This window comes from Amblyomma maculatum, chromosome 1 (assembly GCF_055883805.1).
Source record: "Amblyomma maculatum isolate TAMU_Amacu chromosome 1, ASM5588380v1, whole genome shotgun sequence".
Classification (NCBI taxonomy): Eukaryota; Metazoa; Arthropoda; class Arachnida; order Ixodida; family Ixodidae; genus Amblyomma; species Amblyomma maculatum.
Genome location: NC_139344.1, coordinates 60,342,860 through 60,360,906, shown reverse-complemented (window position 1 = coordinate 60,360,906; position 18,047 = coordinate 60,342,860). Strand labels below are relative to the sequence as shown.

The window sequence follows — 18,047 nt, the reverse complement described above, 5'->3', positions numbered from 1 at the left end:
TTCAACGCTCTTATTGCGCCTCCCCCCCCCCCCCCCCCCCTGATATATTGCGTTGGGCTTGGTGAGACTTTGCAGGCCGCGTTAGTTTCTTGCGAACTTGTGAAATAGGCAGTCACGGAGGTAACCAAGGCAACGAAGCTGATGGAGCCACGGAGCGGTTTCTTATCGCTGTCTGCTGTGGTGCGCCCGGGAAAGCGTATAGCTTTAGCTCGCAAGTCTGAAAATGTTCCTGTTGCGAAGATTTCGACGTCCTTGCTGGCCGCTGCACTGTCGCCGTTTCGTATGATTAACATCCCCTTACAGTCTAGTTTTATTGCGTAAGCAATACTGCGCCCGGTTTCGTGCCGTCGCGTATCCCCGGCGGACGCCACTTCGCACTCCTGCCGTTCCCAGGATCGCACTCTCTCAGCGCATGCGATGCAAGCAAGGTCCGATGTTGCATGCGCGCGTCGAAATCCAGGCACGTGCGCCAAAGCGGTGATCGGGACAAACCACTCAGGGTCCAAGGGGCGGACGGCCGCCACCCAGGGTAAGGAATTACGCAATAATAAGAAACGATCGCTAACAGGAGTGAAAGTGGAAAGAGAGAAATTTGGAGTTCGCGTCGGGGCAAATCAATTGCTATGCAGTCTTACATGGAGAAGCATCGGCGATGCGCCGAAGCCAGGAAACGGCAACGGGCTCAAGACACTGCTGAAAAACGTGAACAGCGGTTAGTAAAACAGCGAGCGCAAGCCGCTGCTAGACGAGCGTATACCCGGTTTCAACCTAAAAGCCGCAGCTAGATGGTTGGAGCAGAATCGTAATGCTGGCGTTGCTGTGTATGATAAACAGAGTGTTCAAGCCAGTGCCTTACTACCGCCTTTGCCGAGTGAACAGGGAGGGGCAGTATGTGTGAAGCTGTGTGAAACGGGATTGGTGGTAACGGGGGTATACATTTCCCCTCAGGCAAGTATAGAAACTGCTCTGGGCGTCGTGGCCAGCGGTATGCCCAACCGAGCAGAAAAGGGGTTGGTTTTGTGCATCGGCGCCTATAATAAAGACCTGACGAGAGACAGTGCTTTCACCCAGGCTGTAAACACAAACTGTCTGCTACAGTTGAGCCATTTGCAACCTAAGAATACAACGCAGTGGGGAAGCAGTTTGGACCTTGTGATGCACAGGGCTGCAGCCTAAGGTGGATACGTGGTCAGTCGGGTCGAGACCAAGTCTCACTACTTTGCTGACCACCGATGTGTTTTCATTGGTGTTGATAAAGCCAAAGAGCACTAGTTTTATTGCAGCTTATTGCAGCTTATTGCATTGTGTATCATGTCTTTAATCGTGGCTAAACACGTCAAGCTACATCCGCAGCTACACTACATGCCGAACCTTAAGCGCAACCATTGCAGCATTGCTTGCGCAACTTACCAGGTTTAACCAGAACTAAACTACTCCCATTTTTTCGTGGTTTCGTCTCCTTCAGCGTGCGGGCAGTGCGAAGTCTTTTTGCAGCATTGTATTACGCTTCTCGGTCTACGTTTGAGGCGCTTAGCGCTTTATCGCAAGGTGAGCCCGCGCTAAATGAGGAAGCGAGGTTCTGTGGCACATTGCGGCAGCTTGGACTCAACTGTCGGTGTCTTGCTACACCGCTTCCCGCCTGACTTTCACCGGTGAGTGAGCTTTTGTCAGTGTCGTCTGCTTCTAGCTTCATAGCTTTTTCTCCGACTACTCTCGCCTGTTTCATAGCTAAATAATTTTCTGCGTACTAGGATTTATGTTTTCCAGAATATCTAGTAACCTGCAGCACACACCTTGCATTCCTAAGGTGTGCGTGAATTAGCAGGAAGGCTTACTTAAACAAGTGCTAAAAGACCTTAAAAAAATTGTGCCACCCTTCTTTCATGTACGCAGTATTTTAGCGCTCCAACTCCGGGATTTTTCTTTCTTGTGCCCATAAAGGTTTTAATCTTGCGTTTTGCAAAGCTGAAACTGTGCCTTGAAAAGCTGGAACTGCGTCTTGCAAAGCTGAAAACTTTTATTGAGATATTGTACGCTCATGTATAGCGTATGAGAGCATGCACACCACTACAACAATTGAAGCGCAGTAATCATTACCTCTGTTCTTGTATTTTATGTCGCTAACCATGGTTTCAAAAGCATGTTTTCCTCGTTTTTCGACAACTGTCTGGGAGTTCATCTTATTGCAGCTTATTGCATTGAATCTATGTTCAGCAGCACGGAATAAGGGCAAGCGATATGATGCACATCACTTTATTTGAGTTGTCGCTTTTTGCGTGAGAAGCATATCTTGCGCTCTTCAAGCTGGTAGTGCACATAACAAATTATAAATGATTTATGCACACTCTATACCTTCTGATTTCATTGAAATCGATAGCGTAACGAATCAAAGCGGCAAGCAGAAGTTTACTTTAACAGAAAACAGTTTTCCTCCGCGAGTGGTGCCGTACCTTAACCGCATGGTGTGGAATTGTTACAGCTGTATAAGAATTAATAGCTACCATGGTACTGATATATCTCCTTCCTTCTTCGAAATGTTATTTCAGATGAATGAACGCAGCAGCCACATGGGTGCTTCACCGTCTAGTCTAAGCAGAACTTCGTCCCTGCAGCAGAAATGAGAGTCAGGTGGGAAGGGTTGAAATCGCTGTGGATACGTCTCTGGGAAATGGTGGTAATACAGGGCGAAGTGTTTCAATAGGTGCCATATGCCCAGAGAAGCAGTTACAAAGGAATGCACGCACAGCCAGTCCCAATCACTGCAACTTATCAGAGAATGTGATTGTTATTTCCAATCTTCTGGAACAGTGCAAGAAGGGATGGTGCAGAAATATGCTACAGTATCTTGACTGCGTGCTTTACAGATGTAGGCGCCCAGAGGTCTTCGCCGAATCATGCGCAGATACACGACAGTGTTTTAATAGAATTTCATTGTAAGCGCTGATTTTTCTTTAGGGGCTTAGAAAATCTTTTGCGCATTGTTTGGTTTCTAGCTGCGCTTTCGGAACTGTGCTGTAGCTATATTTTGTTCTTGCATTACTTCCGGCTGTCGCAGCTGGCCACACATACGTTCGGGGCAACACGTCATCTGCATAGACCAACACGGCTGGAGAGCTTGCAGCTCTGCCTTTGTGTGCTGCACCATCACCAGAACCCTCGTATAGCAGTTCATCGCTTTCTTGTGAAGGTTGGTGTTGCAAAAATTGCGACGCTTTCACACTGACATGCATTTCTTGGTTCTGTAAGGATATATGCACATGTACTGAACCCGACAGCTGCTAATTGAATTCTGCTGCTTATTTTTTGCCTTGCAGGATTTTTCACCAGCCCCACTAATGAAAGGCGGTCACTTTACAAGCTCAGAGCCAAGATCAGACAGCTCTGTGACCGCAACAAGAGACTGCAAGGACGGCTGCTTCAGCGTCTCAACACCTTAGAGTGCTACGGGATGACTAATATGAGGTGATGAGGTGGCTGTATTTTATCATACACTGCAGTGATGAGAAATGTTCATTATATTGTTTACTGCCGCATTAACGTCCGCCAACCTTATGTAAGCTAGCTGTACTATATGGATCCTTCAAGTGGATCGCAGTTGCTTCAAATTCTGGTTGGTGATCAGAAGCATGTCTGTAGGTTGTACACAGACTCAATGTATACTCTAATGCTCCCGTGTTAAGCACGTTTGTTGATGTTAAAGCAGTCTGAACCTGGAAAACTGCTGTATGCTTTCAGCCGAAGAATTTAAATGTCGAGAGTCATCCCAGTGCTTTATGTTCCATGTGTATCTTAATGCACTTACTTTCATGTCATTTTTATTTCAATTGCAGCCGTCATAGCTTTGTTTTCTGTGCATGTTTCTTATCTGGTGATGTTTTATGGCACTTCAAGCCTTTTCCATGCCTCGGCTGTGATCATTGAGATGATCAGCTTATTTAAACAGCGCTATTGTTTGTGCTGTTTGCGACATGCATTTTTTATTTCTGTGTTTTATTGCTGTATTTACTTGGTTATTGTAATAAACCATGGATATGAAAACCGTAATTGTACACTTGATACACTCTGTTGCGAACTGGGCAAGCAACTGGGCGCGACTGTCCAGTTGGACCAGTGTTTCTGGACCACACCTTGCTGTGCTGAGGGACAAAGTACATGGCCAAAATCACTGCATGACTTACAGCAGTATGCGCTTTACGAATTTGCATGATTGGTCTATGTTTGGAAGTACTGCTGCCTTTCTCTGCCGCCACCTTTGCCAACCACTTTCACTGTGCTGAAGCAACTTCTCATAAACAAGGGACACGCGCTGAAAGGCAACAACCTTCAAAAGATACAGGCTTGTCAATGCCACGCGGTGGTTTTATAAAAAGATTTGTTTATAATTGGCGCCAAAGTAAACGTATGCGTGACGTCATTCAACGTCATGGCCCCCCAGTTTTCATTGGGCACTGGAGTCCATGAGCCGCCATGTTTTGAACGTATGGGCGTTTATGGAGCCTTCGCTACCATAGTACATATACCTTGGAAGGACCAGGAGTTAGCAAGAAATACGAATCGAACCCTCCGGTACCCTTGGATACCGAGTCAGATACGCTTATCACCAGGCAACGCGAGGATGTTCGTACGGTTTGATTAAAGGAGGGCTTTAACCTGCCAGGTTAACCGATGTCGGGCGCACATAATATGCTAGCTTACGAATGCACGTTATTGTGTACCGGATGTATTTTTTTTTTCTTTAGAAGGCCCAAAATTTTAAGGGAAAGGTATTTGGTTTTGGACTTATTTTAGCCCTGGGGCTATATTGCGGGCGGCGGCGGACACCAGGTAAGAGGCAAACTGCTTCATTTAGTTCACTAATTAAATAAATACATTAAATTACGTTTATAATTTTCTTTTTAGGGGTGTGTTGTATTTTCAGAATTGCAGCTTATCATCCAAAAGAGTATCGCCGTGAAAACAAAAACTAAAAAACGCGTGTTATAAGGCCCTAAAATGTCACCATAACAGGCAGCTTCACACGCTAGCCTGTGAGACTGTGACATATATCGCTCCACCCAGAAATTTCGTCACTCTACTGGCATCACCTGAGAGCCAGACGGGCGCACGGTCAAACTGTTCCTAAATTGTTTCGACCGCGGCTTCGCTGATAGCCGCCGCGTTGGTACCCAATGCGCGCAGACATCGCGCTAGCAGTCCGGTCTCAAAGCGTGCATTGGCCGAGCGATCTATTGGCCGGGCCCGTCGCTGTGTTATTGAGTGAAACTGCCTATAATGGTCACATTTATGGGCCTTGCAGCGCCCGCTGCAATTATTTAAAAATGTTTTTTTTTCTTTTTTTTCGGAGGATGAGCTCTAATTCTGCAAATACAACGTACCCCCTAAAATGAAAATTAAAAAGTTAACTAACGTATTTAGTCAGTTAGTGAACTAATCAAAACCTCTGCCTCTTATCTGGTGTCCGCCGTAGCCTCTGGGCTAAAATTAATCTAAATTCAGTTCCCTCTTTTTAAGAATGTCGGACTTTCTAAAGAGAAACGCCCATTATATGCGGGATAAAAGAGGCACACATTAAGGAAATAGTCATTAGGCCAGTAGAAAAAAACTTGTACGCGAACAAGGATGTGCAGGGGGGGGGGGGGCGCATACAAAAGCCATTAGAGAGATTTAGCGTACCGAAGACGTATCGTAGACGTATACCGGTTTACCAGGACACCTCCCGTGCACGCGCTGTGGCATATACATCAATGGTATTATATATATATATATATATATATATATATATATATATATATATATATATATATATATATATATATATATATATATATATATATATATATATAATGTACAATGTATAATGTACAAAGCTCCCCCTGTCCTTTCTTCCTATCGCTCCCCTATACTTCCCCTCGCTATCCTCTCCCTTTTCCTACCCGCCGGCCGCCGCTCAAGTGCTTCAGTTTTTTAGATAGCAGTTGCCGTGGCCGGCAATACTTTTTTCCGTCTTTTTGTCTATTAAAAAAAAAAAAATAAACCACTACCAGCCACGCGCTGTGGCCACACCTGGCGCCTCCCCTATGACTGTGCGTGCGCAGGAAGCGTACGGCAAACCGGTGTACGTGTAGGCTAGCACGTCTTCGGTAGTCTAAATGTCTCTATTAACACTGTCCCACCCCACCCTAAAAGGTGCAGTTTTGGTGTCCAGAAAGCTTTTTCTGTGGTAAATTCACTGTGGGTACCGGTCACGTACCGGTAAAAATGCGCCTCGCTCATTTAATCCCTACCGCACACGAGATTAATACGAGGCATATTTTTTAACCAGGAGGCCACCTCTGCGGTGACTTACTGGTTAAAATATCTACTCCAGCATGTCTCCATCTCCCCGCGATCGCAAGCCACCTAACCCAGCCTGATTCGCGTGATTATAGGGCATACTGCACTGGATTTTTTTTTAATTTTTTTTTTTATCGTTCTTCGTTTTGCTTTGGCTTGACATAACCGCCGCAGTCTTGTCCCTCTGCTAAGCAGTTAAGAAATCCGTTTGCCTTTTCGATATCGGAACGGGGGTGGCACATTGCCGCCATTATTGATGATTTGGCATTCATGGACCCGACAAGGAGATGAAGGCTGCTCTCATGAGCGATTTTTTGAAGAGCCGTCATGTTGCTTGCCCAATCAGCTTCCCTATAATCATGTTGCTTAGCGGCCACTTACAAGTCATACACGGGTTTACCCACGTGATTTCGCAACCTTTAGATCTGGCCTTGTCTTGTCAACAGTCACAGGACACTTGCCTGGACCTCATTTCAAAGACTTCGTACAACTCTGTGACGACGCAGCACAGCATCAGATTACTTATTTGTCTGTGAACAGGTGCTATGCTCCGTCGTGCAGTGCTGAGGACGGTGGCAAATAATACATTTTTCTGGATGCGCCTGTGAGTGGTGACGGATGACGCACTGCTAGATCACAGAATTCTGCTGCAAATCGACGACCTTACTCCGTTGTCAAAACTGTTGCTATGCAAGGTAATTATCTCCAGCTTGAAATCTCATACTCAATACCTCATATACTTGAGTCCTGCTTCTCTAACAGACCTGCGTCGACGGCGGAAACGTTGGCCTTGTGCTAATTTTTCGCGTGACCATTTCCACGCTATGGCTCATAGTCGTCCTCGTTCCGTGCCGCGTCATGTAAATGTATGTGCAGGTGTTGTGTCATTCACTCAATTTCCCGACTATACCTCGGACATCACAGCCCTGTGTCTGCTCTGTTCCTCACAAGGACCTGTACAATTTGCGACCACTACACGGTCGACAATCCGCTTATCTTTCGTTGTCTTCATACAAATGGCACACGGTTCTCGGACACACGTCAACAACTGTTCAAAGGAGGTGACTAACACTTTCAAAACATCATTCGTGCCTTCATTCGGAGTCATTTGCACAGTCAAGTGAGTTTCGAGTAATAGTGCTCCCAAATCACGCACGGCTTCCAAAAAGAAGGGCGCAACAGGCGTCTTTGTTACATGACTGGGTCTCGGAAACCTCACGGCGAAAATATATGTTACGCGAGAGCTGCTCAGCGCGCCCACTTTCATACACATCTGCAACCCTAAACCAGACTGGGTGCTCGCTTCATTGAAGCTAATTTTTTGAGTTAGCGGATAGAGCACGTTTTCCCGCGAACTTTGGCTACTAGTGCTTGATTCCTGCAGATCTTTAAAAAAAAAGAAAAACACTGCGATGAGAAATTTGATGCATTTCCAAAGAAAAATGCGAACTTCTTTATGGACTACAGGAAGAAAAAAAAATTCTCCAATATTAAGAATGCCAGAGGTGAATAGCAAATAATTGTATGGTTGTCGTAACACGACTAGCTGAATGACAGATTACAACGAACACGAGCGTCCGCATTGCTTCGAAGAAAAAGCGCGTAGTTTTCGATTAAGGCCGTGATTACAGTGTCCTTGACAGATAACGAGGCGCACTGTGCAGCAGAATGGTGCACTATGCTTTTGAAGTACAAGTTTCACGCGTACTTCAACTGCACATCTTCCATATTACGTGAAACCACTGGGTGATAATGAATATTTGCATTAGTATCCGTGACGCCATTGGACGGTCTGTCATGTCGTCATCGCATGGTGGGAACCCAGTTGCGATTTCGGTGTTCCGGTTCTTTCTCCTTCAAAATATCGTATTTACCGATGTAAAATACGCATTTTTGTATATGACGCACTCCTCATATTAGAGGCTTTCAATGAAAAAAAAATATAGTATATGAGATGCACCTGAATGTGTCCAGTTAGGGCAATGAGCCTTGATATACATGCTTGCGCAATCACCACGAAATGCTCCGTGCCACTAACAGCACTCCTTAAATGGCACGAAATGATAGTAAAAGAGAAAACGTTCGCACTTCCACCCACACACACACACAAAAAAAAAAAAAGAAGCTCTCGCAAAAGACAGACCAGCAACACTTTCTTTTCACTAAAAGCCTTACAAGGCTTCGTCTTCGGAAGCACTGCTGAGGCATCCTCCACGCGCTCACAATCTCTGCTATGATGGTCGCCGTACTTTGGTGTTCAGGATTAGGGGCCAGTACAGTCAAGAAGTGGAAAACACACATGCAGTAGCCACCAAACAAAGTTGCGAATGGCAGCAAGGTAAATGGTTACATTGTCATTGATGGCAACTGGAAAAGTGAGTCATCTTGCTCTGGCTTGTTAGCAGCGTGGGCGGAGGAGTAGCTCGGATGTCGCCATCTTTCGGCATTTCATATTACGAGGCCTATGGGGCCGCGGAGACGACCATACGTTTCGTAATCACGAAAGACGCCACCATCGCCATTTCGCGATAAAGTTTAACCCGAAACAGTCTGCGAAACGAGACTAAATCGCATATATATATATATATATATATATATATATATATATATATATATATATATATATATATATATATATATATATATATATATATATATATATATCATCAGCCTGATTATACCCACTGCAGGGCGAAGGCCTCTCCCATATTTCTCCACTTATCCCGGTTCTGTGCTAGCTCCATCCACTTGACCCCTGCGAACTTCTTAATCTCATCCGCCCACCTAACTTTCTGCCGCCCCCTGCTACGCTTTCCTTCACTTGGAATCCAGTTTGTTACCCTAAGCGACCATCGGTTATCCTCTCTTCGCACTACATGTCCTGCCCATGTCCATTTCTTCTTCTTAATTTCTACTAGAATGTCGGTAACTTGAGTTATTTCTCTGACCCACTCTGCACGCTTTCTATCTCTTAATGTTACCTCTACATTTTTCGTTCCATAGCCCTCTTCATAGCCCTCGCTATCTCTCTCTCTCTCTCTCTCTCTCTATATATATATATATATATATATATATATATATATATATATATATATATATATATGACGCACCGTTCAATAGGATGCACTCGCCAAATATCTGTAGGAAAAGAATATATATATATATATATATGCTGTAGGGAGGGGACTCTAAGGCTCACGCCTGTATTATTAATGAACCCCCGAATTCCGTCTTTAAAAATTCCAATTTGGCTGAACGCGCTTGCTCGGGTAATGTTTACGTTCCATGGTGAAGAAAATTCACAGCACAGAAGAGACGTGGACACAAACGTAAGGAACAAAAAAGACAGGACAGTAGCACCCGTCCTTTCCTGTTTGTTCTTTACGCTTGTGTCTGCGTCTCTCCTGTGCTGCGAATTTTCTTCACCATGGATAGCAACCAACTAGCTGGCGAACTACAGTGCTCTTCTACGTTCAGAGTCGCCCTCTTTGCATGAAAATTGCTGTGCATTGGTCTGTACTCACAGAATATGTGCCAAGAAGGAGCTACATATCTTCATGGCACATGGCGTATCAAATTACTGCGGATTCCCGCCGTACTCGTGCTTCCTGGTGTGCGCTCAGTGTTTCCAGGAGGAGGAAGAGGAGGAAGAAGATGAAAGGCAGGGAGGTTAACCGGTAAAAGAAACCGGTTTGCTACCCTGCACTGGGGAAAAGTGTTTCCAAAAAGATAAAGCAGCTACGACCTGCCCAAAAGGTCTCGGGCCAACGCTTCCGTGGGCCAAGCGCTTTCGTCCGTATACGCTACTCAAATGTTCCCGTTAATCGGTTCGCCCAATTTTGTGAGTTATAACCAAATCTCTCATCATCGCCCCGCCGGGGTGGCGCAGTTGTTAAGGCGCTCGACTACTGTTGCCCAGGTCGCGGGATCGAATTCCGGCCCCGGCGGTCGCTTTTCGATGGAGGCCAAAAGCAAGGCGTCCGTGGGCTGTGCGATGTCAGTGCACGTTAAAGAACCCCAAGTTGTCGAAATTTCCGGAGTCCTCTACGGCATCTCTCGTAGCCTGAGTTGCTTTGGGATGTTAAACCCCACAAACCAAAATCATACCAAATCAAACCAAATCTCTCATCGACATCCCGAGTAGCAAAATAAGTGAGTGCTAACGATCCCTGCATAGCAGTACACGGGCGAAGCAGGAAGTGCGCTCCCAGGTCTTGGCTGGGTCTTCTGCATAGCTGCCATGGTTTAACCGATCCGTAATTCCAATTTTTCAAACTGCATGCGTCTAAATGAGGTGTTGGTACGCTTGCCTTTGAGAATACTGTTCTTTCAAAACACGGCAAGGGTACGTGGGATGGTGACAGGAGTAAAAACCGTTCTGTAGGTATATCAAGGCAAGCGCTTGGTGTACGTGCTAGTGTGAAACTCCTCGCATACATTAAGCAAGGTCTAGCAGTGCCATATGACGACTATGACAAGAGTTATCGTTCCTTACTGGCGCATATAATTTTCTGAATCTATAGAAGAGGAAGCTTCCTGGCACGTCAAGACATTCCTGCTGTTAACTGAAGACATGCGGTTTACAATTCTAGTTCAAAGCAAAGTTGGGGAAAGCATTATCATCAAGCATGTTGCAAGAGCTTTATTTGGCTTCACAGGGCAATAACTGCTATTAACAGTTCGATAAATATTGCGAGTGCTATCTGTCTTGCCATTGGGGCGCAGTATCGGAGTTCTCACAAACAAAACGAACGCCGGACGGGTTAAACAACTGTCTGAGCAGGCCATCGCCGTATGATCCACAGCTTTAGCTTGAAATATAAGCTACGTCCTCGCTTCGTTTCTAAAGTAATTTTTTTTTATGCCTAGAAACTCTGACGCCTGCAACATGTACATAGCATTCTGGTAGAATTTATCCTATAATCACATTTATCCTAAGACAATACCAACTCGCTGTTTATGTGGCATAAATGCCGTCGCGGAAACGTTCTTGAAACACCATTGGTGTTCTGTTCTTTTATTCTCTTTATGAAGTATGAACTGGTTCCCCGGATACAAATGTCGGCCTCCTTCATATTGGCGATCTGCAGATGGACATCTAGGTACAAATAGTGGCATATGAAGTTTGATGTAAACAAAAAAAAAATAATAAAGAAGCACGCAGAGCTGTCGTTCACAGCTTTAGGATGCAATATTAGGTCGTGACGCGGGCGAAAAGCGCGATTGATTAGAAGTGCCTGAATCCAGCGTACGTTTTATTTTATTTTTTGTTTTCGTATTAGGCTGCGGCACTGCACTGTGTAAAGCTCAATAAGTGCCAAATCGAACGTACCTTCTACCGTTGCGTATTCGTTAATATCCACAATGGGATAATTTTCTGTCCTTCAAAAGGCTAGGAGACTTTTGTCGTTCTTCCTCTCTTGCTGTTCAGCAAGGAAGGTTCTCAAGTACCATCATAGAGAGTGGCACATCTTTTCACCTTGCTTTCCGCTTCCATCGAAAAGCGGTCGCCGCGGCCGAGATTAGATCCCACATCCTTGGGCGCAACAGTCAAGCGCCCTGACCATAGCGGTGGGAGTAACCTAGGAACTGATATGGATATTACTTACGGGGGCCACAAACCTCTCAATAAATGGGCATCTCAAATGTGGTTGTTTAAATGTTGACAATGCAATAAAAGTTAATCACACTGCTAGTTAACACGCCTCAGCTGTATGTTGACGCACACAACCGCTGAAAATAGTATGGAAAAAGAAATCACTCTTTTAACTTAGGAAGCCTATCTTTAAAGAACTGCGAGCACTCTGAGATGAGACAGCTTGTGTGTAAGTTTTCGTGCACCGCTTTAAATCGGGACCATTAAAATGATACAAAGGGCAGGCATTAGGCTGGCCTTTGTACAATGCATCCCCTCCTCCTCCAGAGCTCTCCAAGCGTTTCTGCGCGAAGGGATGACTTTGCAGTTTCGAAAATCACGAATAAAACTTTTAATGTCATTCTGCCATTTGAGACTCCAGCACAGCGCGGAAGTATACAACGTCCTTACGTTGACTTGTTCCTCTCCGTTGCACTCACCGAAGCGTTATATTGCCGGAATGTAGAAGACCCGGAAACGGGACTGTCAAAGCAGTGGAAAAAAAAAAAAAGTTGGGGGGGGGGGGGGGGGGAGTCCAAACTCTGCCGGATTCCTTGGTGGAGCATTGATAAGAATAGTCGTTACTCGTTAAAATGCTCCCCCCCCCCTTCTTTCTCTCTCCTTCCCTCCTTCCCACTCCATGAGCTCGATAGCTCCCAGGCCTGCATGAGACAGGCCAACTGCGTGATGCTGGCACTGTTCAGTGTTATACGGCTTATCCAGAGAGTTAAACGATTTATCCGAAGTAAACTTCCTTTACACCTATCGTTCTGAATAAAATGTAGGGCATTTCCGACAGCTCCGCGTTTTCCATAAAGGCGTTCGTCATAGAAAATGCGCATGGCCGCTACCGAATATCCTTTGAGTGAGCTGAGCCCATCAGCCTGAAACGCTCCCGACAACTCACGCCCCTTGTCTCACTGCGTACAGCGGTGGCCACCAGGCCAAGACGACAGAGCTTGAACTTGCGTCGATGCACAATTCAATTTTCTGTACACAAATACCAATCTGTTCACCTCTGTGGACGCGAGAGTCTTCAACGCCATCCTCGAAATGAAAGAGCTGTCATGGCATCTGAGATTAATGCATTTTCCCGGAGCTATGTTTCGTTTAGTTGCTAGAATGCATGTCAAATTTATGAAGTTGAAGCAGCAAGTACTGTATTGATTATTTTTACAGTACTACAGGTCCTAACAGTCATAATAATAGGCCCAAGTAGGAGCTATACGAGGTGTGGCTTGGCATTATTCAATAAGCCCACTCATACCCATTGCCCCGGACCAACACTTCTTAATTTCCTTCTTTTTTTTTTTACTCAAGATGCAATTTGTATCATTTGACGCACTTTTAGCTTAATTTCAGGTGTTATCGTGTAGAGTTTGTGTTAATAATTACGTAGCTAGACTTCTTGCGCACCAGGAGCGGCCGATCATCAGATCGGCTGGGTGGCAGCCGCCTTTTGGGCCCCGTACTAAAGCGTCAGGAGCTTGAAGTTTGAACAACAGGACAGCACTTGTGCAAGGAGCACAAAGGAAGTAAGAAACGACGGGCGCTGACTGGTAATCAATAGCTCTAACACTGCGAAAAACGAAAACGTATCGAAAAGAGCCCGATGCGGCACAAAAAACAACATGATATTTCGCCTTTTACATAGTTTGACGGATATATAGCAAATGCTTCACGTCTCGGATACAAGCTTCAAATTTTCCTCTCGGTGCTTGGCCGCAACTCTGATATCACCACGATATCACACTAAGTAGAATGGACAGCAAAGTGGCTTTAGGCCGGCCGATTCCCTGCAATTTGACAGTGCCCTGGCAACTTATCAGTAGTGCATCATCCAATCGCATCAATTTTAGGAACGACTGCAAGTGATCGCAGACTCAATCATCACTCTAATGATACTGTTAAATCAACATTATGCGTTTATTCTCGTAGCATTAGAGCGCAGCCCATTGGCGCCCGTTCCTGTGTTTCGCGTCGTCGTCGGCCTCGTAACCAGCTCCTCCCCCCTCTTCCTCCGTGGCGGTGACGGGGTTCTCCGATTGCCGAAGAGCCCGCTCGCTATCAGCGGATCGCGGTGCGTGTATCCCAAGCCGAAACGCAGAGCCACGTTGTCTTGACTCGCTAGCGGCGTCAGCGGCATCAGTCAGTCGCTGCTATCTCTTCGCCGCGCAGCGTTCCTATGGGCCCACGCGCTGCCTCCCGCAACCTCTAGATAACTTAATTGCTCTCTCCATTTCTCCGACCGCAAACCTTCCTTCGTGACAGTCAAGAACGGTTAGTGGAGTGTTTCTTGAAAGAATATGTGGGAAAAATTAAAAAGAAAAAGTTGTCTATAATTATGCACACATGATTTACTCGAAATCTTTGCCTCACTCTATCGAAGAGGTGAAAGAGCCGATGAGCTGCGCTCAAATTTCGCATTAGGAAGTAACGTAATCGTCGGCCATTTTTTTCTTTCGATCATCATGTATACCACTTACCACAGGCGGTAAGGTGTGGCTTCTATGCGCTTTGCGGTGCAATTTAAATGTGAAACAGAGCTAAGATAATAAGGACAGCACCGCCGCTGTGGCTCAGTGGTTAGGCCGTGGCTTCAATCCCGGCCTCGGCGGCAGTTTTTCGATGGAGGCGAAAAGCAAGGCGCCCGTGTGCTGTGCGATGTCAGCGCACAGCACACGGCATTAAACAACCCCAGGTGGTCAAAATTTCCGGAGCCCTCCACTATGACGTCCCTCGTAGTCTGAGCTACTTCGGGAAGTTAAGCAATATAAACCAAACGAGAACAAGGTCATGAGGAAAATTTAGACGCCACCATCCACGTATTCAGCCTGTGCTCTTCAACATGTCAGCATTGTGGCGACATGCTTACGACTATCTACAACCTAGTAGCAGTAGCGAGCGATGTGTCAGCTTTCTAATGTGCCCCGCCTGATTCCAAGACAAGGTAAGCCAACTCGTTTCCCGAAAGCAAACGCTTACATGTAATTGTTTGCAATGCTAGATTTTTACGCTCCCGAGGCGTAACGCGTCCGAGCGACCTGGTCGTTGCTCGGAAAAAGCGCAACACATCTGTCAAAGTGGAAGCAGAGGAAACAGCGCGAGCTGTGAACCACTGCGTAAGCTTATTACTCCAATCTCACTTTTGAGAAAAGAGTTGACTTATCTTTCCTCGATACCAGGCTGGTTCTGTGAGAAAGCTGATACATCGTTTATGAGGCACAATGCTCAGACTATAACAATGTGGTAGCCAGTTGTAAGCCTTCGTGCTGCTGTCAAAGAGACAGAAATACTGCCATCCTGAAAATTAAAGATTATTTGGGAGTAAGCTTTTGATGACGTGTGCGCCTTTTCCTCACGTCCTTCTCCTTCCTTGAGTACTATTTTGTACTGGCAATTTAACATAGACCACATAGTTCGTCTCCTGAAAAAAAAAAAAAAAAACGTAATAATAATAATAATAATAATACTAAATAAAAGAGGGGGGGGGGGGATAGTCGAGCGCCCACTTTGCTAACAGTCTTCCTCAATGTATCAAGAATTAACAAGAAAGTGCGAAAGGTAGTCTGGGAAATCCTCTTTTACAAAGCCCTTTGTCTTTCAGGTGGCCTAATGAAATGTGACGCTAAATCCTGCGCGTTCTTTTTCTTCTGTTCTTGCCCTTATAAACACATTTCAAGTGCCCAAAACACGCGCTGTGACTTTGGAAGTCGGTTAACAGCACAGATAGCACCGACCTGTTTTGAGATGGGCACCCAGCATCCACGAGAAAAAAGTCAATCTGTCGACATATATTATCAGTTAACCCAGCGTGATTCACAAAAAAAAAAAAAAAAGAAAAAAAAAAGGACATGGCAGTCCATTCTGTTCTCTTTTTCTTGCTCGTTTATTTTTTCTCGTGTAGCGCAGTGACATTCCAGTTCTTTTCCGAACATTAAAAAAAAAAAAGAAAAAGCCGTACAGCACCGCATACCAAAAGCTCCTGACATTTTGGTATCCCGTGCTAGGCTCCTTGACGTGCGCGTTGTAAACCGGCAGTACTCACTGCACGCATGCACAGTAATTTGCTCGCTTTCAAAAGCTGCAGATTTATTTCCCCTCTGAAACAGTCATCCTCGACAGGAGAGCGCCAGCTTCAAACTGCGTTAGTGACTACGCGGAACCGCGTTAATCGCTTAGAAAAATAAAGGCGCCTGTCTAATTCTAGTGTGGTTGAAACAAAAAAAAAAAACGTTTAAGGCAAGCATCAGCGGTGACAGCATTAACGCTACGCTTGCAGCGCCTGTCAAAACTCTGTGAAGCTTTTCAAAGCTTACAACTTTGTGAAAATAAACACAGCTGGGCACGCTCAGCTTATCACGCTAATCCGTCGCGCTAACTACGCAATTAATTAAAACACTTCATAACAAGTAAACATGACAGTTTGCTAAAACTGTCCTCATTAGAGCCCCCATAACTGTCTCCTTGTCTGAACAGTTGGACCCAGTATCTTTAAGGTGCTAGTTAGTTGGCTTCTTTCGACTTGAGGCGGTGTTCTAGGCGCAACTTCTTAAAAGCGACAGTTCGTCTCGCTGACAGGCAGCATCATATTGAACGCGCTTGGATTGACCTGGGGAGGGATGCTGGACGGACAGGTCTTTGAGAATCACTGCATAGGAGTCACAGCTGTTTGCGCCTTTATGACACATTTGTATACGAAGCACATAAGAGAGACTAAACTACGCGACAGAGCGAAAATTTATGTGGAGCAGTAAGCGGATATAAGGAGTAGGTGAAAAGCTTAGCACGCACGCGGTAACACAACCGGAAAAACGCCTATCAGAGTACCGCATTATTGACATCATCACCTCTTAAAGAGTGAGCGTCAGGAAAGAATTGGTGGAAGTGTTACTCCCTTCTTCAAAGCATCGCACTCTCTCATGGAGCACAACTCTTCCCCATTTGCATTACTATCTTATAAGGTAGACTTCCATACGTCAGCAATCCGCCAGCGAGCGCGGACTGAATGGTCAGGCGAGCGAACGAAAAACAACAAAAAAAGAAAAATACAGCACGACAGCACGCTTACCTGACGCAATGGTCAAGCGGACCCCAGCCCTTGAGCGATGCGCCGGCCGCGCGGCTCGGCTCGCACCGGCGGCCCACCGAGCGAGCGTCCTGGGAAAACTTTGGCAGCGCGCCGCCCGACGCACCCCCGTCCGACGCTCCGCGAGCAAAAAGCGGCGCTCGGCCGACGGTGCGCGCAGGAGCGTGCAGCCGCCGCAGCCGCCGCCGTTGTTTGCCGCCGAAGCTTCACACGCTCAGCGCCAGGCGGCGCTTGCTACTGCTCTTTTTTTTTTCTTTTACTCTCTTTCTTTCGTTCCCTAGCACTTTCCCCGCCCGGGCCGCAACTCGGAGTTAGTTGGGCAGGAAGTCGCTAGTGTCCCCATACCGTGTCGTGTTGCGATGTCGATCCTGAGGCACGAATCAAGCGCACGCTCATCCCGTAGCGCTCTCTCGCAATACCCTTCTCTTTTATTTCTTCGAGCGGCGTTCACTGTCGTTCGGTGCACGTCTCATTCGTTTGGGCACGTTCCGCGGAGGCGAAAATTTTGGCGGGGAACGCAAGAAGCATGCGTGTATTGTTATCAAGTAGCTCCGCAACCTCCTTCCCTCCACATCTCTGCCGATAATTTCACCCTATACTGCCAGTCACCCGGCTCTGTTCTTCGCTTGTGTTTGCCAGGTTGTATATTTAATGTAACGGCGTTAGAGACCCGATCGTGAAGACAGCATCCGGCGTTGTATTGTTGTGTACACTACCTTCCACCTGCCCCGGTTAGCAGGTTGCACAGTGGAGATAAAAATATTTCTCGCCACTTCTATGGGAAAGGAGGGAGAGGTCAAAAGGTGGCTGCCACGGGAAGAACCTCCGAAGATGTGAATAAAGAACCGACTGTAAAATTATCATGACTATTAGTGACTGAACAAAACTTTTAGCGTTAAGAATGACTCATCAAAATTTAAATGACTTAGAATGAATGACTCCAAACAATTCAGGAAAATAAAAAAAGAACAATTAAAAGCAAGGCGAAGA

General features: G+C 45.9%; 1 protein-coding gene across 2 annotated transcripts in view; it reads right to left on the bottom strand.

Annotated features, from left to right (window-relative positions):
* Nucleotides 1–17,226, bottom strand: part of LOC146202542 (uncharacterized) — a 142,872-nt gene extending 125,646 nt beyond the window's left edge. Inside the window, exon 1 of one of the 2 annotated variants that reach the window (XM_084588209.1) lies at nucleotides 17,040–17,226. The gene's annotated coding sequence lies outside the window, so the exon portion shown is untranslated. The remainder of the gene's footprint in view (nucleotides 1–17,039) is intronic. The other variant, XM_084588208.1, reaches the window with a different exon arrangement.
* Between the last annotated feature and the right edge of the window lie 821 nt (nucleotides 17,227–18,047).